The sequence below is a fragment of the Anser anser genome (genome assembly GCF_964211835.1).
Source record: "Anser anser genome assembly, chromosome: 2".
Taxonomy (NCBI): Eukaryota; Metazoa; Chordata; class Aves; order Anseriformes; family Anatidae; genus Anser; species Anser anser.
In genome coordinates, this window is record NC_139721.1 from 17,269,546 (window position 1) to 17,295,929 (window position 26,384).

General features: G+C 38.8%; 1 long non-coding RNA gene across 1 annotated transcript in view; it reads left to right on the forward strand.

The window, feature by feature from the left end:
- LOC310895862 overlaps positions 1 to 26,155 on the forward strand; it is a 38,371-nt gene extending 12,216 nt beyond the window's left edge. Inside the window, exons 2-3 of the long non-coding RNA XR_014581007.1 lie at positions 3,342 to 3,459; positions 24,107 to 26,155. This is a non-coding gene — a long non-coding RNA (uncharacterized lncRNA). The remainder of the gene's footprint in view (positions 1 to 3,341; positions 3,460 to 24,106) is intronic.
- Positions 26,156 to 26,384: the final 229 nt, after the last annotated feature.

Sequence of the window (26,384 nt, forward strand, 5' to 3'; positions counted from 1 at the left end):
AAATTAGATGAAAAGGGCTCAAGGACTGAGATAAGGACAGGGAGATCAATCAACAATTGTTGTCATGGGCAAAACAGATTCAGCATAGGGAGATTAATATAATTTATTGCCTATTACTAACAAGCTAGAACAGTGAGAAACTAAAAACACCTTCCCCCCATTCACCCTCTTCCACCTCCTCCCCCGGAGCAGCACAGGGGAATAAGGAATGAGGGTTGCGGTCAGTCTGTAACACTTTGTCTCTGATGCTCCTTCACAGTCACTCTCTGCCCCTGCTCCACATGGGGTCCCTCCCACAGGATGCTGTCCTTCCTGAACTAAGCCTGCGAGGGCTGCCCACAGGCAGCAGCTCTTCAAGAACTGCTCCAAACAAGGGTCCGTAGCACGGGGTCCAGCCATCAGGAGCAAACTGCTCCAACATGGGTCCCCAACGGGTGGCAGCTCCTGCCAGATCATGTGATCCTGCATGGGCTCCTCTCCACAGGCTGCAGTTCTAGACTGGAGTCTGCTCTGGACTCCTTCACATCAGATCCACCTGCTCCACCATGGGCTTCTCCACGGGCTGCAGCGTGGAAGCCTGCTCCGTGGTGGTACACCATGGGCTGCAGGAGGACAACTTGCTCCATCATAGTCCCCTCCACAGGCCATGAGGAAACTTCTGGTCTGGCACCTGGAACACATTCCCCCCCCCCCCCCCCCCCCTTCTTCACTGACCTTGGTGTCTGCAAGGCTGTTTCTCACTGCTCCTCACTCTCCCAGCTGCTGTTGTGCAGCAGTTGTTTGTTTGTTTGTTTGTTTTCCCCCCTTTCTTAAATCTGCTCTCACAGAGTCACAAACAACATCACTCATTGGCTCGGCTCGGAACAGCAGCTGGTCCCTTTGGAGCTGGCTGAAACTGGCCCTTACCTACCATGGGGCAGCTTCCGGATTCTTCTCACAGAGGCCACCCCTGTTGCCCCCTGCTACCAAAACCTTGTCACTTAAACTCAGTGCAGTACAATAAGAGTCAGATTGTCATCTACTGACCAGGCTGAAATAGTCCTTGCACTTATGGTCAAGGAGTGTGTCTGTATATGCTGTCCAACTTTAAATAGTATGTTAATTCTCCCCAGGCAGAATCACTACAAAGCCAGCTAAAATGAAAGTGCCTTGCTGGCTTTAAGCACAGTAGGAAATTTACTTAGCCTTTGTCAGCTAGAAGTCACTGTTCTGTACATCATACACATTATATTTGGCAGCCTTTATTCTCAAATGAAAACCACAATACCAATAATTTTATAAGGTTACTTTTAAATGCACATAATACAGTGGTGTAGTATGTTCTATATAGCTTTTTTATTTCTTCCCACCAATTGATGTGACATTACCAGAGAATAACAGTTTATCTCAGGCTTGTCCGATAGGCATACTTTTAATAGAATAAGCAAAGGAGAGTCCAGAGCAACTTTACAGGAATTTTCAGAAAGATGGCTATCTCTAGTCTGAGTCTTCTCTGCTTCTCTTCCAAAAAGTCTCACAACCTATTCCTACCACTTTACTAAGATATTGAACATGTTCTTAAGTCCCTGCTGTATAGAAACATCACTGGTTAACAGAATGAAACATTTCACCACATCTCTAAAGCCTACAGTAATTTCATTTATGCTTTTTCTTTTCAGTGTGCAGAGTAACAATTTCTGGATTGCCATAAGAGTGAAAACACTGCTGCTCAGGTTTAAAAGGATTTCAGATGATTTAACATTATGGGTATTAGAACATAGTCATAAAAATCTGCCGTTTTTTTTCTCATTTGCCCTTCATTTATTGAACAGGGGGGAATGACAATGGAGATTGATTAAGCTAATATATACAGACTTTGTCCTCTATTTCTTTTCACGTATCTTCCAGACTGACTTTCACAGCTCTCACTATTTCCTTCCTTATATCAGTGAATGAAAGACCCATTTTCCTGAAAATGTGTACTACTCATTAGGTCTATTACTGCCCCCATGAGCTTGAAAACTTGAAACACCAAAAACTTGAATGTTTTGGAAAAAAAAATACATGTAAATGTGTGGAGGAATTATAAATTTATTATCCTCATGTACACTATTGTTTTCTAGGTGGAACCTCTAAATGATTTGTCTTGTTGAAAGTTTAATTTTTCTGAGGACAGTATAGTCAAAGCCAATCTCAAATTATAATCTTCTGTACACCCAAATGTGGCAGTTATGGGGCAGGACCATGCTGTCACAGACACAGAACAGAGAAGCCTATGTGGTACATTATACTGTGCCATTTTCTTGTATTCTACTCACTATTTGGACATCTATGTGGTTACATTATACTAGCTTCTTTACTGCCACTGAATTTGAATCTATTTTTATCAGTTATTGTCCTGTGGTGTTCTTCTAACTGAAATACAAGTAGTTCTATGATCAGAATATGCTTCGACTTCATTAAGGAACATTTTATCAAAGAGGTAGCTGTTAAGTATGATAAATCAAGACAGATAATACAGTTTAAACATTGAATTTGTATTAGGTCATTAGAAAAGTGTAATGCTCATTTGACATATGGCTTTTTAACATGCAAAGGAGTGATCTCATTAATTTTGCAATTGTCATTTTATACCTGATTGCCAGTGTAGCACAGGTAATTAGAAGTGAAGGTACCCATCCATACCATATTAATCTATTTGAATAAAGCTAAACATTATTTCTGTTCTACGCTATTTATGAAGCTTCTGTGAATTGGGAATGTGAGAGCTTCATGTCCACTGAAGAACACAGTTATCGCTATAGAGAATTTAAAATTATATTTAGCTACTGCTGTTCCATATCTCATAGAATTCATGTTAAAAGGCAATATATGAGGAACCTGTAAATATCACCTACAGAATAGTTCAGGCAAGGACTAAGTCCCAGGTCTGTATTTACACAGTCCCATGTGAGGTTATTCTGGGCAGTTAAAGGCTATTGTTGCACTCCCAGCTATAAGAATACTTTTGTGTGGTACTATAAACAAAGGACGGTTTTTCATTCCTGACAGTAAAGTCAGCATTACTTAGAGCATTTTTCTGTAATGCTTTCTATGGAAATTCATAGAATCATGCAATAATGCAGGTGAGATGGACCTCAGAAGGCCACTAGTCCTACTTTCTGGTCAAAGCAAGGTTGGCCATGAAGTCAGACTGGGTTGCTCAGGGCTGGAGACTGCACAGCCTCTTTGGGCAAGCTGTGCCAATACTCGTGCTAAGCAAGTGCTAATAATTGACTATGCTTATCATTAATAAGGTTTTATAGCCAGTCTGAAACTTTCTTATTTTAACTCATGCCTGTTGTCTCCCTTTCTCCCATCAGGTATCCCTGCAAAGATCCTGACCCTGTCTTGATGACCTCCCCATGGATACTTACTGGTTTCTATGAGGTTTCCCCAAAGCCGTCCCTTCTCTGGGCTGAACCAGCCTCTCCTCACAGCGTAGGTGCTACAGCCTTGACCAGCTTAATGGCTCTTCATTGTACTTACTCCATATTACTGCTTTTAACCTGTATTGGGTACCCAAAATTATATGCTGTGTTCTAGATTCGTTGTAATGCATGACTAAAGAAGAGTAATAATTTATCTTGGTCTACTAACTGACTGTGGTTCTGTTAGTAGAGTCCAGAATGTTCTGTGGTTCTATTAGTAGAGTCCAGGCTTTCTTTGCTACCAGGGCACACTTCTGGGTCATAATGAACTTCCTATCTAGCAAGTCCTCCAGGGCCAGAGCAGAGCAGAGCTGCTCTCCAGGCTGTCAATCCCTACCATGTACTGCTGTCATTGATTCTTTTTGCCAGGTACGGGACTTCCCATCAAGGACCTCCTCTTTAATCCATTTGTCCAACCTGTCTAGATCCTTCTCAATGGCAGCTTTGTCCATAAGTGTATTGACTGGTCCACAAGCTATCTGCAAACATGATGAGAGCACACTATCACTCCTCCAGGTCTTTTACAAAACTTTTAAATGACACTGGTTCTAGGACAGAACTCTGTAGCACTCAACTTGTTGCCAGCATCTAGGTACAGGATGGACCATTAACCCCTGCCCCCTGAGCCTAATAGTCCAACCAATTCTTTTTATTTTTTTCTGCTTTTCCCATCTGGTTATCCATGTATCCAGACAACAACATCCCAGCTTGGATACAAGAATACTATTGGACAGTGTCAAAAGCCTTGCTAAAGTCAAAGAAAATGACAGACAGCTCTCTCCTTTTATCTAGAAATCAAGGCCTACAACAGAGAGCGATTTGTCAGACATGATTTATCTTGATAAACTAATGCTGTCTATTCCCAATCATGCGATCATAGAATCACAGAATGGCTTGGGTTGGAAAAGACCTTAAAGGTCATCTAGTTCCAAACCCCCTGCTATGGGCAGGGATACCACCCACTAGGTCAGGTTGCCTAGGGCCTCATCCAGTGTGATCTTAAGCACCTCCAGGGATGGGGAATCAACAGCTTCTCTGGGCAATCTGTTTCAGTGTCTCATTTCCCTCCGAGTGAAGAATTTCCTCCTAATATCTAATCTAAAATTCCACTCTTTCAGTTTGAAACCATTCCCCCTTGTCTTATCATTATCTGCCTGAGCAAAAAGTTGCTTTTCATATTTTTTATAAACTCCCTTTAGGTAGTGAAAAGCTGCAATGAGGTCTCCTTAGAACCAGAGACTTCTCTCCAGGCTGAACTTCTCCAGCTCTCTCAGCCTTTCTTCACACGAGAGGTGCTCCAGTCCTCTTACCAACTTTGTGCCCCACCTCCCAACCTGCTGTAACTGATCCACATCCTTTTTGTGCTTGGGGCCCCAGGCCTGGACACAGCACTCCAGGTGGAGCCTCACAAGGGCAGAGTAGAGGGGGACAATCACCTTTCTTGACCTGCTGGCCAGTTCTCTCTTAATGCAGCCCAGGATGCAGTTGGCCTTCTAGGCTGCAATTGCGCATTGCTGGTTCATGTAGAGCCTTTTATCCACCAGAACCCCCAAGTCCTTCTCCACAGGGCTGCTCTCAATGAGTTCTTCACCCAGTCTGTGCTCATGTCTGGGATTGCCCTGACACAGGGGCACCTTGCTCTTGGACTTGTTGAACCTCATTGGGTTCGTGTCGGCCCGCTTCTCAAGCTTGTCCAGGTCCCTTTGGAGGGCATTCCTTCTTTCTATTCTATCAGCTGCACCACTCACCTTGGTGTCATCTACAAACTTGCTGAGGATGTGCATTCAGTTCCATTTTCTATATCATTGATAAAGATATTAAACAGTACCGGTCCCAAGACAGACCCCCTCAGGGACAACACTCATCACCAGCTTCCACCTGGTCATAGCGCCATTAACCACCAGATATAGTTTGCCCATCCCAGGGCTTAGGTAGCTTAAATTTTCTGAAGTCCCCATTCACTGCTGGTAGGTCTCCTCCTTGAGCCCTGCCTTTCAGCAAAGAGACCAGGGATGCCTTCTAGGTGGAAAGTCTCCCTTTGCCTCTCTTTGTTGAGGTTAATAGTCATTTAGTACATTAGCCTTATCTGCCCCACTTATCACCAAAGTGAGGCAGTTATAACAGTTGTCATTAACATAAAACTGCAATTTATGGAATAATAAACTATGTTATCAAGCTATGGAAGTGGGGAAGCTTTCCTAAAAGTTTTGGTGTTCATAAAGCATACTTGAAGTAAAATATCACTTTGTGTCTGGGAAGCGACACTTAATAAATCATTGGTCAGCAGAAAGATTTTTCTCCCTGTGTGATGAGGATTGTACTGGGCTGGGCTGGGATGTTAACTTACCCTGCAGCAGCCCAAGCAGTGCTGTGCTCTGCACTTGTAGCTACAACAGCACTGGTATCACACCAGTGTTGTGTCTGCTGCTGAGCAGTGCTGGCACAGCATCAGGACTCTCTCTAACCCTCCCAGAGTCAGCAAGCTAGGGGTGGGCAAAAAGTGAGAAAGGAACATAACCAGGCCTAAACCAACCAAAGGGATATTCCATACCATATGATGTCACACTCAGCAATAAAAGGTGGAAAAAGGAAGAAGTAGGGAGGGGTGGGCTCTCATTGCAAAAATGTCTGTCCTCCCAAACACCGGCTACATGCGTTGAGGCCCTGCTTCAAGGACGTGGTCAAGCATTGCTCATTTGTGGGAAGTAGAGAGTAATTTCTTTCCTCTGCACTTCCACACATCCTTTACTTGTTTTGTTGTGTTTTTTATTGGTGGTGGTTTTTTTCCTCCCTTTTTCCCCTCCCTTTTCCCCTTTCCCTTTTTCCCTTTAGTTAAATTGTTTAATTAATAATAATATTTCCTTAATAATTATTTTCCCCTTAAATTAAATTATCCTTATCTCAACCCATGAGTTGTTCTTTCCTTTACTTCTTCCCCTCCTTTTCTGAGGAGGGGGAGTGAGAGAGCGGTTGTGGTGGAATTCAGCTGCCTAGCAAGGTAAAACCACCACAAGGATAATGGGTATGAATGACACATAATTATCATTTTTTCTTTAGAGTGAAGAAGAAAGTAGAGGAGTTGGAACCTGGTCCCCTTTTTAAATTAAATGCGTCTTAAATATTACAGAATGTAATGGACCTATGTCATGATGATCAGATTGAGGTACTCCACTGTGGAAATTTATCATTTACTATTGCTGTTAGGAAAAAAATACATAGTGAATACCTTAATTTAATAGGGTCACTTCTAAACTGATCATTTTTTTCAGTTCTTTGAAGTTTAGAGGCATGTGTATTTGCATGGAAAGTATGTGACTGGATCCTAATTTGTGCATGTATGCATTTGTTTTTTCTCTAAGAAAATTTCTGTCCTGATATTTTGTAAATATAATCAACTAAAAATCTTTGTCTATAGATTCACTAAATGGGTAGGAGTAGAGAAATTCTCACACCTATCTTATGAAAATTAAGACTAGAAAATGATTTATTGTGGCAGTTGCAATTTATTAACTATGTAGTCATATCACAAAAGGTGATTTCTTTCATCCTAGTGAACTATTGCAAAATGATTCAACATAATGGTATAGAATATAGATATTCGTAGGATATAGAAAATTATTCAGAACTGAAGTGGTGTAATTGAGCACATAGCAACCAGCTATTAGGGCTCATGCAAGTGAGAAGCAATGTTTTGTTTTGTTTTTTTTTGTTTGTTTGTTTTATATAGAAGCAGTCTAAATCTTAGTATTCTTAGTATTAAGAATGAATTTCTAGGAATCAGTACAAATCAGAGAAAACTTGCTTCATTTTGGTAAAAAACACCCATATTCTTGCCTCTTTAATAATCCTATGGATGGCAATGGAAATGTTGCCATTATATTTCTATAGATTAATTATTTTCTCAAGATTATGGTGCCATACATCTTAGGACAACTCTTTTTCCACCACCACTTGGTTTCATTAGCAGCAGAGTGAAAAGAAGACATTTGTAATGCTGGATCTCTCTGTTCTCTCTTTCATTAGAAAAGCAATAATTGATCTTGGCAGAATAGATGCCTCATATCCATAGATAGTAGCAATAAATGTTATTCAGGGCTGCTTGACATAATGTTTGATGCTTTATTAATGTGATGTCTCAGAGGAAAGAAATTGGGATCAAATATTATGTTTTCTAATACTTGTTTCAAAAAAAAAATCCTTATAAGAAACCCTTATGATTTCAATGTGCCTTAAAGCTCAAATAATGAGTAATTTAACATAAATTCATGAATAAAATGTCATAGAAGGATAGAAGATTTTTCTCAATTTTTATATCTTCAAGAGCAAAGTATCAAAGATATAAACACAGTAATATAGTGTCCTTACTTTCTTTTTCCATTGTGGAATGATTCTACAAGGGCAAAGACAGCCTACTTTGCCCTTGTATTTTGTATTTGACCCCTTATCAACACCCCCCTAGTCAATTTAAGTAAGAGTGTAGCTTTCTGCTTCAAAGCATGCATATAGAATTTCTGGGGGGGGAAAAAAAAAAAAAAAAAAAGCAAAACCTACATCCTAACAATATTATCTCATCCTTTCAATATACTTCCTTTTCATGTATTTGCTTAATCCATCTGTTGTGTTATTTCTTAATTAAGAAACCCCTCCTGCTAGTAAGGACAGATTAAATTCTGTTTAAATATATTAACACAAATAAATAGCAGAGTATCACTTTGTAAGACAGTGTTCAGAGTAGGTAGATTACAATAGGTCTGCATCTCCCACAGTTATCTGAAAGAACACTAAGTGTATACCTGAGCCTCAGAATTTGGTTCCAGATGTTGCTGAGTTAGGAAGTCTTTGAACAACCACTTGGAAAAAGAAATACAGAAAAAATAAATATAAGAAACTAGTAAAAAGTAACCATCAGTTTGAAGAGTGCTTTGAGGAAAACATTAGCTGATAAATACTCAGGAGAAGGGATAAGGACATATAGTAGTAACAGTAGTAGTAAGAATAAGGAATGCAATATAGGTATATAGGTAAAGTTCTAAGAAGTGGAGAATTTTGCATTTGCTTCTTTACAGCTAGTATGAAGTACCCCAGAAGAAAGCAACATGCTTAATGAGCTGATATACCAAGTTCTATGAAATAATGGAAGGTTTCCTTTAAATCTTAACTGTCCCATTTTTTATGTTTTAACAGTTTTTATATTATTTTTTTTTCTATTTTATAAAGTTGCAGACAGTATTCTTTCTAAGATTCAGCCACAGAATATCTGTCTATCTGCAGTATCATTTTACAAAAAAACAACCTTTACTTCAGTTGCTTTACATTACTACCATTGTCTTTAAAACCCTCCAGCTCAGCAGCATGATGGTACTGCTACCAGAACCCAAATATGTTGTGTGATTTTCTCCATACTGGCCACAAGGCATTGAAAGGAGAGGAAATAAAGGCAAAGTTGATATCTATCTCTAATAGGGAATCAATGCCAGATATTGTGCAAAAAAAAAAAAATAGGAAATGTGGTAGTATACGGCACTGCATCGTGCTTATGAACACATTGTGGGCCCAGTCTTTAAATTTTTAGTTGCTCATAACTACTATTATCTTTTATGTGAATTTTGCATCCTTAAGGTTTACAAATTCATGTGCTGCTTTCTAAATTTACAAAAAAGAAGAAGAATGTCCTCAGGAATAGTAGAAAAGTCACATTTTAGGTAGTGTATAATGTTTACTGTTTACATAATGCAGAAGTAATAACTTAAAGGTTAAATGACATATAAGACCATTTTTCATCTGTAACCAGATAATATATGAGGAAATATTAGAGATGAAAGTTATAAGAAAAATGGTGGCTCTAACAAAAAAGAAGCTGTTAGGTTGCTGGTTAAGAGAAGTTTGTGAAGGAAGAACCAATAGGATAGTGACAAATAATAGGAGAGGAGAACATAGAGAGAGTAGGTTATGTAATAATGATATGGCAGTATTGCTGTTTATATAACAGTGTATTCTTATAACAGTGTTACTGTTTATATAACAAAAATTGAAAGATAGAGCCCGTCGTTGGCTCTTTTTTATGCTTCTTTATTTATTCTTTATTTATTTATTCTTTTTTATATCTTCTTACAGCTAAATATTTTAATTGCTCATATCTTCCAAAGCATGATTATCTTCATCTGTTTCTTATTTTTATTTAGATAAGAATAAAATAAAAGTCCTAAAATGAGTGTAGTAATGGCATGTTAATTTTTTTTTCATGTAAACGATGATCTTTGTAGTATATCAACAGATTGCTACAGTTAGATTGTTACAGTTAGATTGCAAGTTATTTTCATTACATCTCTAATGTCAGAAATGCCCACACGTTTGAGAAACTATTATTTTCTCACTTTTTTTTTTTTTCCCCCCATCATGGTGTACATTTTCCTGAACAGAAATAAGTTTGAAGACTGAATATTTTCCATCCTGCTGAGGTTCATGTACATTCTAGGTTATTTAGGTACACAAACCAGAGTTTTAATAATTAATGCTGACAATCAAAAATGCTGATATACATCTTCTTTAGACAGCAGGCCTCAGACTTGCTTGTGAAGCTAAGGCAAGGCTGTTAGCTTCTTGGAAATATTGGACAAAATCTATTGTGGTAGTAGTTACTGAAGAGGTAGTCTGGCTTTCTCATCTTAACCATATACACTTCTTCCTTTTTAACCACAACGGGGTCTTCCTTTACACTAAAACATACAATATATTAAAGTTGCTCACAGGACAGGCCATGCTAATATAAAGTAAATAAAACTACTAAAACTACTAGCTGGCAACATTAAAAAAAAAAAAATCATTATGTATTTCTATGAAGTTAAAGGTAATAGACTATAAAGAAAAAGACATCTAATCTACTTACAATATATGCACATTTCTGCCTCTACAACCTGCTTTGAACTCTAGCTGCAATTTGGGGCCCCAATCCTAGAAGCAGCCAATACTATGGGGATAAGTTTGGTAAGACAGTACCACCTTCCATTGACTGGGAAGAGTTTATTCTGGGTTAAGGGAAAGTGAAGATTGTATCCACATTTCTCCAGTTTCCTCCAAGTTATTGATAACTACCTCAGTTAGCAGTTTGTCAGAAGACTATTATGCAGAAAGCCTGCACCCACAAGAAAATTATCTAAAGGATATCTAAGCAAGCGTTAAAACTTTACCTGGCAAGAAAATAAATCTCTAAATCCTCTAAAGGCATCTACCTACATTCTAGCATCAGAAGGTGTAGCAAGAGGAGAACCAGAGATAACATTGCTCTGTTACTTGATGAGGATGGTCACCTCACAAATGGAGATGTAGACAAAGGAGAGATGTTTAATGCCTTTTTTGCCTCTTTCTTCAACACTGATGATGGGCCCTAGGACCCCCGAAGCCCTTAGTTGGAGGACCATGACTACAGGAACAATAAACACTCATCCAACCCTAAACTTGTACAGGATTTTCTGTTCCAGTTGGATGCAAATATCTGTGGGGCTCAATAGGATTCATCCCAAGGTACTCAAAGAGCTGGCTGATGTTACTGTGTGACGTTTCAATTATTTTTCAATGGTCTTGAGAATTTGGAGAGGTCCCAGTCGACTGGGAGCTAGCAAACATCATAATTTTCAAGAAAGACAAGAAGATCCTGGTCATTGCAGGCCTGTGAGTCACACTTCAGTGACTGGTAAAATTATGGAGAAGATTATTCTGGGAGTTATTCAAAAACACTTAAAAGACAATGCAGTCATTGGTCATAGTCAGCACAGGTTCACAAGGGGAATGTCCTGCTTAACAAAATTTATTTCCTTTTATGACCAGGTTACCCACCTAGTTGACCAAGGGAAGACAGTTGATGTGATATTTTTGGATTTCAGCAAAGCTTTCAATACTGTTTCTCACAATATCCTTCTGGACAAAGTGTCCAGCATACAGCTACACAAATACATGGTATGATGAGTGAACACTTGGCTGATGGGTCAGGGTCAAAGTGTTATAGTAAAAGGGGTTACAACAGGCTGGCAGCCTGTCTGTTTTCAAAAATGACTTGGATGCAGGACTCGAATGCATACTAAGAAAGTTTTCAGATGGCAATAAATTAGAAGGAGTTGTTGACTCCCTTGTGGGCAGAGAGGCCTTGCAGGGATATCTTGACACACTAGAGGCCTAGGCAGTCACCAACCATATGTAGTTTAAGAAGAGCAAATGCAGGATTCTGCACCTGGGATGGGTGTGCACACTGGGGAGCAGCCCTGAGGAAAGGCATCTGGGGGTTCCACTTGACAGCAAGTTGAAGATGAGTCATCAGTGTGCACTGACAGCCAGGAGGGCCAGCTGTATCCTGGAGTGCATTAAGCACAGCATTGCTAGCCAGTCGAGGGAAGTGATTGTTCTGCTATACTCAGTGCTGGTAATGCCTCACCTTGACAGCTGTGTTCAGTTTGGGGCACCACAATATAAAAAGGACATAAAGCTATTAGAGTGTCCAAAGGAGGGCTACAAAGATGGTGAAAGAGGTAGAGAGCAAGATGTATGAGGAGTGGCTGAGGTCACTTGGTTTGTTTATCCTAAAGAAGAGGAAGCTGAAGGGAGGCCTTATAGTGGCCTACAGTTTCCTCGCAAGGGGAGCGGAGGGGCAGGTGCTGATCTCTTCTCTTTAGTGAACAGTGATAGGATCTGAGGGAATGGCATGAAGCTGAGACAGGGGAGGTTCAGGCTGGATGTTAGGAAAAGGTTATTCACTGAGAGGGTGGTTGGACACTGTAACAGGCTCCCAGGGAAGTTACTAAGCACTAAGAAGCATTTGGACAATGCTCTCAGACATATGGTTTGGTTTTTGGGTGGTCTTGTGTGGAAGCCAGGAACTGGACTCTGTGATTCTTGTGGGTTCCTTCCAATGTTTTAAAACAAAATGTTCTTGTGTCATCTGGTAAAATGAAGAATTGCCAATGTCTTCCTAAAAGAAATATCAGTGTTGTGGATGACATTAAGGAAATGTGTAATACAGTCCTTGATTCAACTGCTATAAATGGTGTGAAATGGCTCGTGTTTGAAAAACATTGATGCCCAAGAACAGAGAGATACAGTGATATCCTGCCACTGTGTTCTCCCATCCATTAGGGCTTTCCTGCCAGCAATGGCTCTTTGCCCTTGGTCATAACAGGAACAGCCAGCTTAACACAAAGCCCAGTACCTGACATAAGGTTAATACCACTCACATCTCATAGCTGATTAGATCAAGATTGGGTGAGAATTTACACATGAATAAAAAAGCTGTTTTCTACCACCAACATCACCCCATCCCCCTGTAGAACTCAGTATTTTGGCACTGCATTTGAAAGATCAAAATAATAAAGTTATGGAATAATATTGTACTGACACATTTTACTCATTCACGATTAATTTTCCTTGTATTTTTAAATTATGCAAGGAATACAAACCTTCATCTTTATCTGGAACCAGTGACTTCTGAAATATATATATATATATATATATACATGTATTTCTGTTAGCCTTTCATTGAGATCAGCAAATACTTCAGCAAAAATGGAAACATGGATCTTATTTAGCAGCTGGAGTTACATTGGCATCATTCTGTGGAATTGTGATGTCTTATACTAAGCTTCACAAAGAACTATATATGAACATTGCTCATAAAAATGATGATTGGTCACAAGAAAGATACAAAAGTTATTTCTCTGTCACATCTTCTCACTTTATTTGTTTTTAACAGTATCAAATCTTATCTGTAGTGATCATTTTATGGAAGAGTCAAAATGACATAGAAGAGGAGAAGAAACAAATGAATAGTGCTTTTGTTTGCCTGCTTTCTCACTTAAATTTTTCTTTCTCTTCTTATTCCTGCCCTGCCCCGAAACTCCAAAACTTTCTCTTTCTGTATTAAAGACTAACTGAGTATAAGGTTTTATTTCCAGATAAATGTTCTATGAAATTCTTTAACTCATACAAATTGATGTGAGATCCACTAGTATTTATATGCTTTGTTTTATTCCTTATCAAGTGAAAGTGGATGAAAAATCCCATCTGTGTTTTTGAAGGTTTCTGCACTGGAAATATATTAGATAACATTCAAATGGACAGATGGGCCGATAGTTTTGCCGTCTTACACAGTCATAACCACAATGCACACACAGTTATGGAATAAAGATGTTCACTTTCCACTTGTTGCCCATCCACAGCAGGCAGTGTGCTCAAACAGAAAAGGACCAACTGTTTCTTTGGCTGTCTGATATGGCTCTTGATCTTTAAAGTCCTGTGGTTTCACAATTCATCATTTAGATCCTTTTATATGAATTTTTACAAATATCTCAAAAGAGACAGGTGTATAACAGGAAAATCCAAACGTGTAACTGGAGTGACACAGACTTTATAAAAATACTGAAAAACAAACAATATACAGCATTTATGGATATCATTAATTCTGTAAATTAAAAAAAAAAATCATAGAAAATATTTTTCTTATATTTCTACCACCATTTTTGTTTACGGAATGCCTTAATTTAGAACCAGCGTATGAAATATCTGTATTTTTGCTTACTGGATTTTCTTAACAAACAAAACCAAGTATTTTCCCCCAATTGTAGGGTGAATGAGTGGCATTGCTCAAAGAAGAAACAAAGTCTGCATACATTATACTATATCCAAGTAGACATGGATCAATTATATTCTCTCAAATTCTGAATAATTTCAGTAAGGAATTGTTGCATTAAAGGTTAAAGTAATTGGGAGTGATTCAGCATTATAGGTCTGATTGTGTTCAGTGTACTGAACTATCACTTCTCAGGACTGCTCCTTTATAAGTTCATGTGACCGGGCTGAATGTATTGAGAGAGTAGATGGAGCACCAAGATACAATTGTGAGGCAAGTCTCTATGATGTTTGAAAAACTCTGGTGATCGAGGGATGTCCCTGAAGACTAGAAGTCTCTCACATGATCTTGGTAGTTAAACTGGAGAGATATGGACTGGATAAGAGGGCTACATGGGAAGTAAAAAATGGACTTTTGGATTACAGGAGAGCGGTTCGAAGTGAAACAGGTGACTGGTTTTGAAAGTATTTTTAAGGAGTTAATACTAGGAGCAATTCTGTTTTTAACATCATTAGAAACAATCTGCATGGTGGGACAGAAAGTACCTCTAGCAAATTCACAGATGACACATTAGTTATATCGGGCTGTATTAGCAAGAGCAAAGTCAGTGATTGAGGGAAGCAGTTATACATCTTCATGACTGTCCTATGCTTGGCCTTCATGAAGATGTATATGACGTTTTGCATCCAATTTTAGGATTCCCCATTTAAAGAGAAATATCAACACAGATGAGAGACTGGAGCCAAGATATAGTGAGAGTGCACTGGAAAAAAAAAAAGAAGGAAAAGGAGGCTAGAGGCAGAACTAATTATTATACAAAAATGAAAAGCTTGTTCTCTTGCAATTTTTCTCAAGAAATTATAGAACTGTCATGCATGTTGCACTTATTTAAGGAAACAAACAAATCATACGAAAATGCTCTATGCAGGCAAAAAAAAATGGTTTGGGTTTCAATAATAATACTCATATTTGGTCATACTTTATGTAACAACAAATTTATATACAACTTTCTGTTGTGTATAATGTGCATAATGTGAAGTGATACAGTATTCAACACTGCAGAACCATTCTTTTACCAAATTCTGCTTGAAGTAAAAATTGACAATATGAATTTTGTTGAGAACAGACAATGCCTTACTGAAATCACATGGCACATGTGAAGAAAGTTTCAGATGAGTAGTCTTATCATTTACAGCTTTGCTTGTAGAAGTCTTTTTTTAAGTAAATGTTCAAACTGCCACAAATAAGACAGGATATTTTCTTGGTTTCATGTTTTATGTGTTGAATGGATAACAAGGTAATTTATACATAATTTGTTTTTGAAGTAATCTCCAAATTGTCTAGATGGGACCAGTAATCAATTATCTATTTCCTAATTCAGATTGTTGTAACTGATATAAACAGCTACCTGGAAAGTTTTGTGCTTGAGCCAAAAAATAAAAATAAATAAAAATAAATAAAATATCGGTAATTTTGTATGTTTCTGCATTGATTGTGTAGCAAGGATGGTTGAATATTTGATCATTCCTTTATTTTAATTCTTTCAGTGTTCTACTGTGTTTAGCTATTCTTGCAAGACCTCATCTTTTCATGAGCAAGAATTGTTTCTCTACATATTAGGAATCTTGTGTCCACCTATTGTAATAACTTACCTTTTTTACAGTAGTTACAAATGTTGACAATGCCTGTGTTATGACCATGTTATGTCATTTTCTGATAAATTAAATGACTGTATAGCACACCTGTTACCACAGGCACCAAAGGATCTCAAGGATAAAACAAGTTAATCCCAGTTCATCCATGTCATGATTTAATAAATTAAAATAATTTCACTGAGCTTTGTTTTTCATTGAACATTGTTTTTTCCCAGTGTGATGTGGGAAGTACTGCACTTAGAGAACAGTTTTTGCATAAAATGACTTGGAAAGGAATTCTTTGGTTGCCCAGTAAAGTATGGCTTCAATAGGAATTATCCAGCTGACAGGGATTCTGTAGATAAAAAACAAACCATACCAAACTAAAACAGCAACAACAAAAATAGCATTTGTTTGTAGGGCAATGCCATTAAAACATTCTATTGCTCTAGTGTGTCAGGAACAAACACACTGGACATTTCTAGAGCAGACTGCTTGGAGTAACAGAAGGCCAGAAACAATTTAAGTTCTAAATAATTTATGACTATTAACCAATTGTCAATCCAGTATTTCCAAAAATATAATTTCCTGCTACATAGCATCACTAATCCACTGACTTGCTACTAATTTCTGCTTTAAAAAATATTTTTAGAAATTTTTTAAATTTTAGATTGTTTACATTATACTAAATGAAAAATAAATCACATTCATTAAAATTAATATTGATAAATGTCCTTGTTTTCATGAAATGAAAGTGCATAATCAGAGAAAATTAAAGTCGTACAAATTAATTAGCTCACCAAATCAGAAGATGGTGGGGATGCCAAACAGATGCAAATGGTTGAATGAACAGTACATTATCAATTTGTATGGAGGCTGTTCTGCAGTAGGCACAACTGTCTATTTCAGTTCCACAGGGAATAATTGAAAAGTTAAACTAAGTATCAAATTAATGTATTTTTTTTTGTTTGTTTGTTTTTTAAGAGAAAAAAAATCAGACACCCCACAGAGTGTCTGATATGGCAAAATCAAATTGAGCCTTAACTTTTCAACTTTATTTACTAAAAACTTGAGAAAATAAATGAAAATGAGAAAATTGTTGATCACTTGTAAGCACATTTTGTTTATAGACTGTAATAAATTTAACAAAATCTCATGAACTTGTGAAATACTTACCTTACATGATTAGTTCACAAAAAAAAAAAAAGTTATTGTTATTCAAACTCTGATATGCATGCTGTGTGTTTCCATGTATTTTTTTCCGTTCTCTGATGATCTTATTTTGTAACTAATGAACTCAGTGGGAAATCTGATTACTATAATCAAAATATATCATTCCAAATCGTCTTTCTACCAATACAGGGCAAAAGAGCTTAAAATCCCCATAAACACTCATTCTAACAATGGCTGATATACTTAACAAGATGTAATTTGTCACCAATAACAATATAAACTTTTTTTCACTACATAACCTCATTATAGTATTGTCTTATGCATCTTTTTCCACTTATTTTAAATCCTCAAAAATATTTCTCATGTCCATCATTACACATTATTTGTATAGCCCTCATCGCCTCAGGGTTTTGCTACATGATGTATACTCCTTGCTGCTGCCATAATACAAGCAATAAATAATATTTTTAAAATTATTTTCAATTGCTAGGAGTACTTGAGGCAGATATGTACATGTGTAAGAGTATAACCATATCTGTTTGTGCTAATTTTGGCTGGCATAGAGTTAATTTTCTTCACAGTAGTTCATATGGTGTTATTTTATGGATTTGTGGCCAAAAAAATGTGTTGGTAACACAATGATGTTTTAGTTGTTGCAGGGTAGTGCTTATACAGAATGGACTTCTCTTTCTCATGCTGCCCTGGCAATGAAAAGGCTGCAGGTGGGCGGGATGTTCAGAGTTATACTGTTTGTCTTCCAAATTAACCATTATTAATTAATTAATAATGAGAATTAATATTCCCAGTTAACCATTGGGCATGATGGAGCCCTGCTTTCCTTGAAATGGCTGAACATCTATCTGCCAAAGGGAAGTAGTGAATGATTTCCTTATTTTGCTTTGCTTGCACATGCGAGTTTTGCTCTATTTAGTAAAGTGTCTCTATCTTAACCCATGAGATTTCTTACTTTTACACTTCCAATTTTCTCCCACATCCCAGTGTGGGGCAAGTGACTGAGCAGATGAGTGGTGCCTAGCTCCCTACTAGGATTAGCCCACAACATTGTTTATTGACATGTGACTGAGGTGCAACTGAAAGTGGAGTTCCACTGCACTAGGCACTGCACAAATAAATGAAGTCTGGATGAAGAAATGGGCTGGGTGGAGGTGCCTGTCCCCCCTTCTGTCTCATGGACAAACGGAAATGCTGTGCCAGGCAATGAGAGCAAGTAAAAGCAGGACTGATGGCATCTCTCTCTATCTAAGAATGTAGTGCAACAGCAAAGGAGAATCTTAATCATGACTGGAGTCAGTAGTAGAAACTGCCATATGTGAGCTTCTTTGCTATTAGTTACACCAGGTTGTGACTTTCCCACCTTCCCAGTTGTATTTTATCACATTACCTCTAATATGAGCAATCTTGAAGCACACTTGAAGCTACTGACCCTGTGAGCAAAATTTTATTTTTAAAAACTCTTGCCTAAAAAATACTTTTTATTCTGAATAAAAGTTCATTTTAATACAAAAAAAAAAAAAATGTTAGAGTTATAAGAGCTAGGGAAATCTTAAAAAAGAAATGTCATAACACCTTCTGTGGCCTATTTCTTCTAAGGCAATATTTATTTATTAAAATTTATCCATGAATTCTACTTACTCACTTAAGCTTTGGTGTTTTGATTTGGTGCATCTTTATGGATTTTCAAAACAGAGATGATGAGTCACATTGTTCGGATACTGAATTTAATTTATTTAAAGAACATGTTTTTCACTTATAAATCACAAGGAAAATCTCTGTATTATAACTTGATTACATATATATATATGTATATTTACATATTCTTTTGTTATTTGATTCCTGTTTCATGGTCGTTACTATTAGTGAAAGTAGGGAAAATTACTTAAGCAAAATTTTTTTCTTGGGTAGAAGGTATTTAACTGTGATCAATAGTAGCCCAATAGAGTCAACACAATGTGACTGAGTAGCTGTCTTAGTTGGAATTGTTTGCTACACCATGAAGGAAAACAAAACAAAACAAAACAACAGAGAGGGAGATGTTTATAGCCCTAGCAGGCAAGTGCAAGAGCCCCAGAGCATGAATATATATTACAATAATGTAATCATTTATATGAGAAAAAATGTCCTAGAAAATATATTGTATTTACTTAATCCTGTCACCCTAGGCTTGTAAAGAAAGTGACTTACTGCTAAGTGATTTCTGTTATTCAATGCTGTACTGTAGTTGAGTGGCTGATACTTTAAGACAGACTTTAAAAGACAGCAGGATTAAACTTGTCCCTTCATCCTACATCATGTAAGATAATTAGTCTTTCTGCTTTATTAGGTGCCTAAATCCACTACTTTGACACCTGTGACATCTTTCACAATATATGTTATTTATCACTGTTTCAATAGATGGCTGTCTGGTTCGTGAATATGAAACAAGCTCTTTAAGGTAACTAGATAAAAGAAATTTCAGCTGAAACCTCTGGAGAGAAAATCTCAAGATAAGTGTTCCCCAGGTGCTAGCCTCAGAAGAGGCCCTTTCATGTGCACATATTTAATGCATGCTTCAGCTGTGTGAGGAGATATCAGAAATCTTCGGGGGGGAAACGTAGTTATCGGGGGGAAACTTAGTTACATAAGATGAGGAAAAGGCTGAGGTGCTTAATGCCTTCTTTGCCTCAGTCTTTAGCGGCAAGACTGGTTGTTCTCTGGATACCTGGTACCCTGAGCTGGTGGAAGGGGATGGGGAGCAGGATGTGGCCCTCGCTATCCATGAGGAAATGGTTGGCGACCTGCTACAGCACTTGGATGTACGCAAGTCGATGGGGCCGGATGGGATCCACCCGAGGGTACTGAGCGAACTGGCGGAGGAGCTGGCCGAGCCGCTTTCCATCATTTATCGTCAGTCCTGGCTATCAGGGGAGGTCCCAGTCGACTGGCAGCTAGCAAACGTGATGCCCGTCTACAAGAAGGGTCAGAGGGTAGACCCGGGGAACTATAGGCCTGTTAGCTTGACCTCAGTGCCAGGGAAGCTCATGGAGCAGATTATCTTGAATGTCATCACGCGGCACTTGCAGGGCAACCAGGCGATCAGGCCCAGTCAGCATGGGTTTATGAAAGGTAGGTCCTGCTTGACGAACCTGATCTCCTTCTATGACCAAGTGACGCGCTTGGTGGATGAGGGGAAGGCTGTGGATGTGGTCTACCTTGACTTCAGTAAGGCTTTTGACACCGTTCCCCACAACATTCTCCTCGAGAAACTGGCTGCTCGTGGCTTGGACTGGTGTACGCTTTGCTGGGTTAAAAACTGTCTGGATGGCCGGGCCCAAAGAGTTGTGGTGAATGGAGCCAAATCCAGTTGGAGGCCGGTTACTAGTGGAGTCCCCCAGGGCTGAGTGCTGGGGCCGGTCCTCTTTAATATCTTTATCGATGATCTGGATGAGGGGATCGAGTGCACCCTCAGTAAGTTTGCAGATGACACCAAGTTAGGTGCGTGTGTCGATCTGCTCGAGGGAAGGAAGCCTCTGCAGGAGGATCTGGATAGGCTGGACCGATGGGCTGAGGTCAACTGTATGAAGTTCAACAAGGCCAAGTGCCGGGTCCTGCATCTGGGACGTAACAACCCCAAGCAGCGCTACAGGCTGGGAGAAGAGTGGTTGGAAAGCTGCCTGGCAGAGAAGGACCTGGGAACACTGGTTGATAGGCAGCTGAATATGAGCCAGCAGTGTGCTCAGGTGGCCAAGAAGGCCAACAGCATCCTGGCTTGCATAAGAAGCAGTGAGGCCAGCAGGTCTAGGGAGGTGATTGTCCCCCTGTACTCGGCTCTGGTGAGGCCGCACCTCGAGTACTGTGTTCAGTTTTGGGCCCCTCACTACAAGAAGGACATGGAGGTGCTTGAGAGAGTCCAGAGAAGGGCAACGAAGCTGGTGAGGGGTCTGGAGAACAAGTCTTACAAGGAGCGGCTGAGGGAGCTGGGGTTCTTCAGCCTGGAGAAGAGGAGGCTCAGGGGAGACCTCATCGCTCTCTATAGGTACCTTAAAGGAGGCTGTAGAGAGGTGGGGGTTGGTCTATTCTCCCACGTGCCTGGTGGCAGGACGAGGGGGAATGGGCTAAAGTTGTGCCAGGGGAGGTTTAGGTTGGATGTTAGGAAGAATTTCTTTACTGAAAGGGTTGTTAGGCACTGGAATGGGCTGCCCAGGGAGGTGGTTGAGTCACCATCCCTGGAGGTCTTTAAAAGACGTTTAGATGTAGCCCTTAGTGATATGGTTTAGTGGAGGACTTGTTAGTGTTAGGGCTGAGGTTGGACTAGATGATCTTGGAGGTCTCTTCCAACCTAGACGATTCTGTGACTCTGTGATTCTGTGAAATATATAGGTCTGCATGAGCTGAACCTGGACGCAGATGTCCAGGGTGACTATCAGTGTTCTGTCTGTTCTGAAATATTTCAGTATATACTTCTGACAGACATGTTCTGCTCTATAATCAAAGGAAAAACAGAATTTAGGGATGAAAGATTTTTTTTATTTTTTTTCCCAAAAAAAAGTTTTCTATTCTTGGTCTTTCACATCCTTTTGGGAGGTGGCTCTCTAAAGGTAGAGGGTATTCAGGGGTAAACTGTTGAGTATACTTTCACAGTTATGACAGATAGAAATACAAGGGAGTTTGCATAATGATGCCTTTTGAGTTGAGGACCGTTATCATCCTTGGCCTTGTCAGAAGCAATTTCCCAGGCAACCTGATCTAGTGGGTGACATCCCTGTTCATTGCAAGGGAGCTGGAACTAAATGATCTTTAAGTTCTCTTCCAACCAGAGCCAATTCTATGATATAGTCAGGGATTTTGTACAGCCCAGGATCCATTATCAAAAAGCGACTTTGTTACATTTTAAATTTTGTTATGATCAAAGAGGAAACACCTTATAAATGTTTCTTCTTCATCTAGGATCCACTTGAGGTAATTTTTCTGTTTGCTAACATAATTTTACACCTTGCTTTTATACCTTCATTGGTCTGTAGCTCCACATAAGAGCCAATATTGTCATGGTTTTTACTGCAACAGAGTTAATTTTCTTTTTAGAGGTTCACACAATCCTGTGTTTTGGATTTTTGATGAAAATAAAGGTGATAACACACTGATGGTTTTGGTTGTTGTAAAGTCTTGCTTACACAGAGCTAAGAACTTATGCTTCTTGTGCTGCCCTGCCAGTGAGGAGGCTGGGGGTGCACCAGGAACTGGGACGGGACACAGGCAGGACAGCTGATCCAAACAGGCCAAAGGGTCAGTCCCATGACATATGGCATCATATTCAGCAATAAAAGCTGGGGTAAAGCAGGAGGGAATGTTCAGAGTGAGGGCATTTGTCTTCCCAAGAAAGCATTACCCGTGATGAGCCCTGCTTTCCTGGGAGTGGCTGAACACCTGTCTAAAAAAAGTGGCCTAAAAAAGCTTACATGGGACTGCAGACTGCTGATGAGTTATATATTTCGCTCATTTCTTCAGGATTTCTTCTTGTAAGAACAAGGTCTCCCCTTTGCCCCTTTGGACTCTGCCTTTTGGTGGGGCAGCCTCTTTATTATTGGGACATGGCCAAAAATTATACTTGTCAGCCCTCAAAAGTTAAATTAGTGCTTGGGTTCCTAAGGTGTTACATATTTGTCAGGGACCCATGTGTACCACTTAGGCCTGAAAACTCTGCCCCTTTGGCGTGACAGTCCTTTGGCTGTCTGTGTTCAAGGCCTGCTCTGATATGGCACAGGTGTGTAACCTTGGAACAGACTGTTCTGAAAACCTGTCTTGTGACTTCTGCACATTGGCACAGAAGCTTTATTTAAGCTCAAGCCCTTGCCCTTTGTTCTTGTTTCAGTAGTACTGTAGGTATGCCTGTGTACCCTGCTTATCCCAACCTTGTCCTGCTGACTTGACTTCCTGGCTTGACCTGTCTTTTTAGCACTGACTTTACAGTTGAGCTGGACTGTTGGCTGACCCTGGTTTCTGTTCTAATTTTCTGTCCTTGTTTTTACTCTGGGACCACAGAGGACTGGAGGACTTCATCCTGCTGAGACAGGTCCCTCATACCTTACTACCACCCTCAGCTCTGCAGCATGCCTTATTCTGAGGAGCAGCCTGCTTTTGTTGCTCCATAACAGTAGTAGCTGGATGATACTGTTGTTTGTATTTACTGGCTGATTTAAGAACCTAAAGAAACAGATTAGCATTTAAGTATTTCTGTTATCTAAGCCTGTAAACAACTGCTGCGGACACTGTGCCTATTGGTTGACTTCTTTTAAAACTTGGCATGGAGGTCTTTGTCATCTCAGGCCTTTTTCAATAATTTAGTCTGGTACAAGTTTAGTTATCACTTGTGTTATGTTATAGTTGCCCAGTCAGAATTGGAGCTCTGTGGATGCAAGCCAGGCAAACAGAAACTGCATGGAGAATCTGTAACTGTTGCCTTGATCTCTGAAGTTTGGCTCTAGCCATTGTAACACTTGCAAGTTACACAGCATGGAAATGATGTGACGCTCGGATATCATCACCATGAACTCAACCCAAAGACTATGAAGAAGGAAAGGCAGGGAGGTATTACCCACTGCAAGGCAAAAACACCAGCTACAGCAGTGGCAGGTGCAGTAGTCAAGCTCACAGTGAGCTGCATATGTTTTCAGACCTTCCATATGAAGTGTTTTTTGTTGTTGTTGTTGTACTTTTTTGTTTTTGTTTTTATTTTTTCATTTCCATATTCATGGGTAAATAGTTGATATTTTATAGTATCACTACACATGTACATCATTTTAAATTACCTTTGACCTCATTGTTGATCACTCTGATGCTGGAATAAAACATTTACAATATATATACAAATTAGTCTGTATACCACATAACTTTATATCACACAGATATGAGTGTGATGACAGTAAATAGCATAGTACATGTGTTCTGAGAATCTGAATGTGTAATTTTCAGCTTCAGCAAAGAACTTAAAGAATTGCCAAGAGTTGCTGAGAAAACCTGCAAAGTTTGATTTCTGTTACACTGCATTGCAATCATTTATATGGATTTGATGAGCCTTCTGCTCTGTGCATGGGCCTTGCTCAGCTGTCATTTCGTGTACCCTGGTGATGCCTACATTTACAGCTTTTTATTCCACTTCAGTAACTGACGGTGGGATTATGTGCTAGAAGTACTGTGCTACTGCTGAGATTATATTTGCTCAAGGAATTTTGCTTTCTTGACAGGCGCTGTTATTACCTGGAATGAACACTTGTGGTGGTGTATTGGTCACAGGGTGCCCTTCTACACAAATCATGTGACCAGACATAACCTTCCTTCAGATGAGAGATATGCCCTTGTGAAGACCTTGCATAGATTTTCTTATATGGCTCACTGGATTGGTGAATCTGGGTGATAGATTTCCCTCACTGTAGACAGAGAAAGCAAACAAGCATCATCCTTTGCACTTTCCAAAATAAAGGGAAAGATGTTTCTTAAAATTCTGCAAAAGGAGAAGAGTTTGTACAATTCTACTTGTTCTACCCACAGCTTTCCTACACAAATGACAGAGAAAATTTAGTCTCATAAGAAGGATGACAATTGATTTTGACATATTAGTGTATGTTTAGGATGAAATCTTTCAAGATACTGCAGGTCTTTTACTCTCAGTAGTGGATTCCCGATAATATTTAACAATCCAAAGATCAAGTTCTTGTGAAAAATGTGATAGTCATAAGTATTAATACAACTGTAACTGTATTCTTATTTGGAAATAATAATGTAGCATGGAGGAATAAGGAGTTAAGAATAAGTCTCACAATAGATCAAGAACAAAAGAGGAAATTATTCAGGTCCAGCTGTACTGGAAACTTAAAGCACAAGAAAGCAGGTAGGAAAGTAGTGAGTGAATTCCTTCCTCCAGCTTGCAAATTTACCTTCTGTCTTCAGCAATTTTTCCAGATATTAGAAAAAAAAATATGAAGAAAATTTGAGAATAGTATTACTCTGTGTTAGAACAGATTATAAGATATATCAGGAGAGCTGTCAAAATACCACATTTTGTCAGTCATTGAACCTGTGAATTGACTACATGTAGAAATGGGCTGACATTTGCATGCAAGTATAATTATGGAGTTTTGTACACATATTTTATTTAACTCACAGTTGATGTGTCCATACAACAGAACATTAAAGAATGAGCTTTGACCTCCTTGTGTGGGAAAGATCTAAAATTTTTGCATGTATCCTTCTGTAGCACTTCAGAAACAAATGAGCTAACTGGACTGAATGGCACTATCACCTTCTGATATTTTTCTGATCAGTGAACAATAATAATGTTGTAAAGAATGTGTGATACTTCAGACACCGAGAACTATAAAATATTGATTAGGTCTTTATCGGTATAAAATAATGCTCCAGTAAGCCACCACTGGAGGGACTAGTTTTCTTTTCCCCCACAGTTTTTCCCACACCTGGCTTTTAGCAATAGGCTCCATGTGATATACAGCAATTATCTCTGAAAAATTTAAAATTCCCTGAGATCTGGAGTGGAAAGCTAACTTTGTGGAGTCTTTTCACAGTCACAAATATTGTATATGCTTTTCACTGACTTTTACAGAACTATTTCAAAAAAAAAAAAAAAAAAAAAAAGAATTCAGCAACTTTAAGCTGCAACTTCCGATCCAATTATCATTTTAAATGTTAATTATCATGCATGAAGATGATTATACAATCATAGAATGCTTTGGGTTGGGAGGGACCTTAAAGATATCTAATTTTGATCACTAAATATTTTTTGGGGGAAGATACACTCCTGTATTTCTGACAATTATAGCTTCAGATTAGGGCAAGTCCTAAAATATTGTACCCAAGGAGCTTGACTCTTGTTTCCATTTTTCACATATTGATGGCAAAGCAGTTCCAAATTTAAAATGGGTCTCAAGAGAAGTACAAGTTTTGGAATGCAACTGAAACAGAGTCTATTTTACATCAAGGAAATTAAAATATCACTAGCACACACGGAACATCTCTCCTAGGTATAATCATCTGTTCTGCATGTCAGCCTGGTCCCTACAATGACTGAAAATTGTCCCATTTATCACTTGGTGTATTATTTAGGATCTTGGAATCAAATAAAAGTAAATTTTTTACTCTTCCCTTGATTTCTCAGTAAAGTAATTGAAGTGTTATATTAATAAATCAATCAATCAATAAATAAACAAATCACACAGATAATTGGTTCTTAGTGGACTTCATTAATTCCTTAAAGAAAAAGTTCTAGAAATTGAATCTGTATATGTGAAACTGGAAATCCATTTTTATCACACAGAAGTAATTGGTCATTCTCACTTGTGTAGCCAGGCTGGTACTGGATTAGGACCAAGAGAAGGCAGGGACAAAGCCAAAGTGCTTTCAGCACCAAGAGTCACACATTTACAAATAAACTTCTCTGGCCTTTTAAAAGCTTAGCCAATTTGCACCATGGGTACAGTGAATCAATCAAGTAGTAGGAAGTCCTGAAAG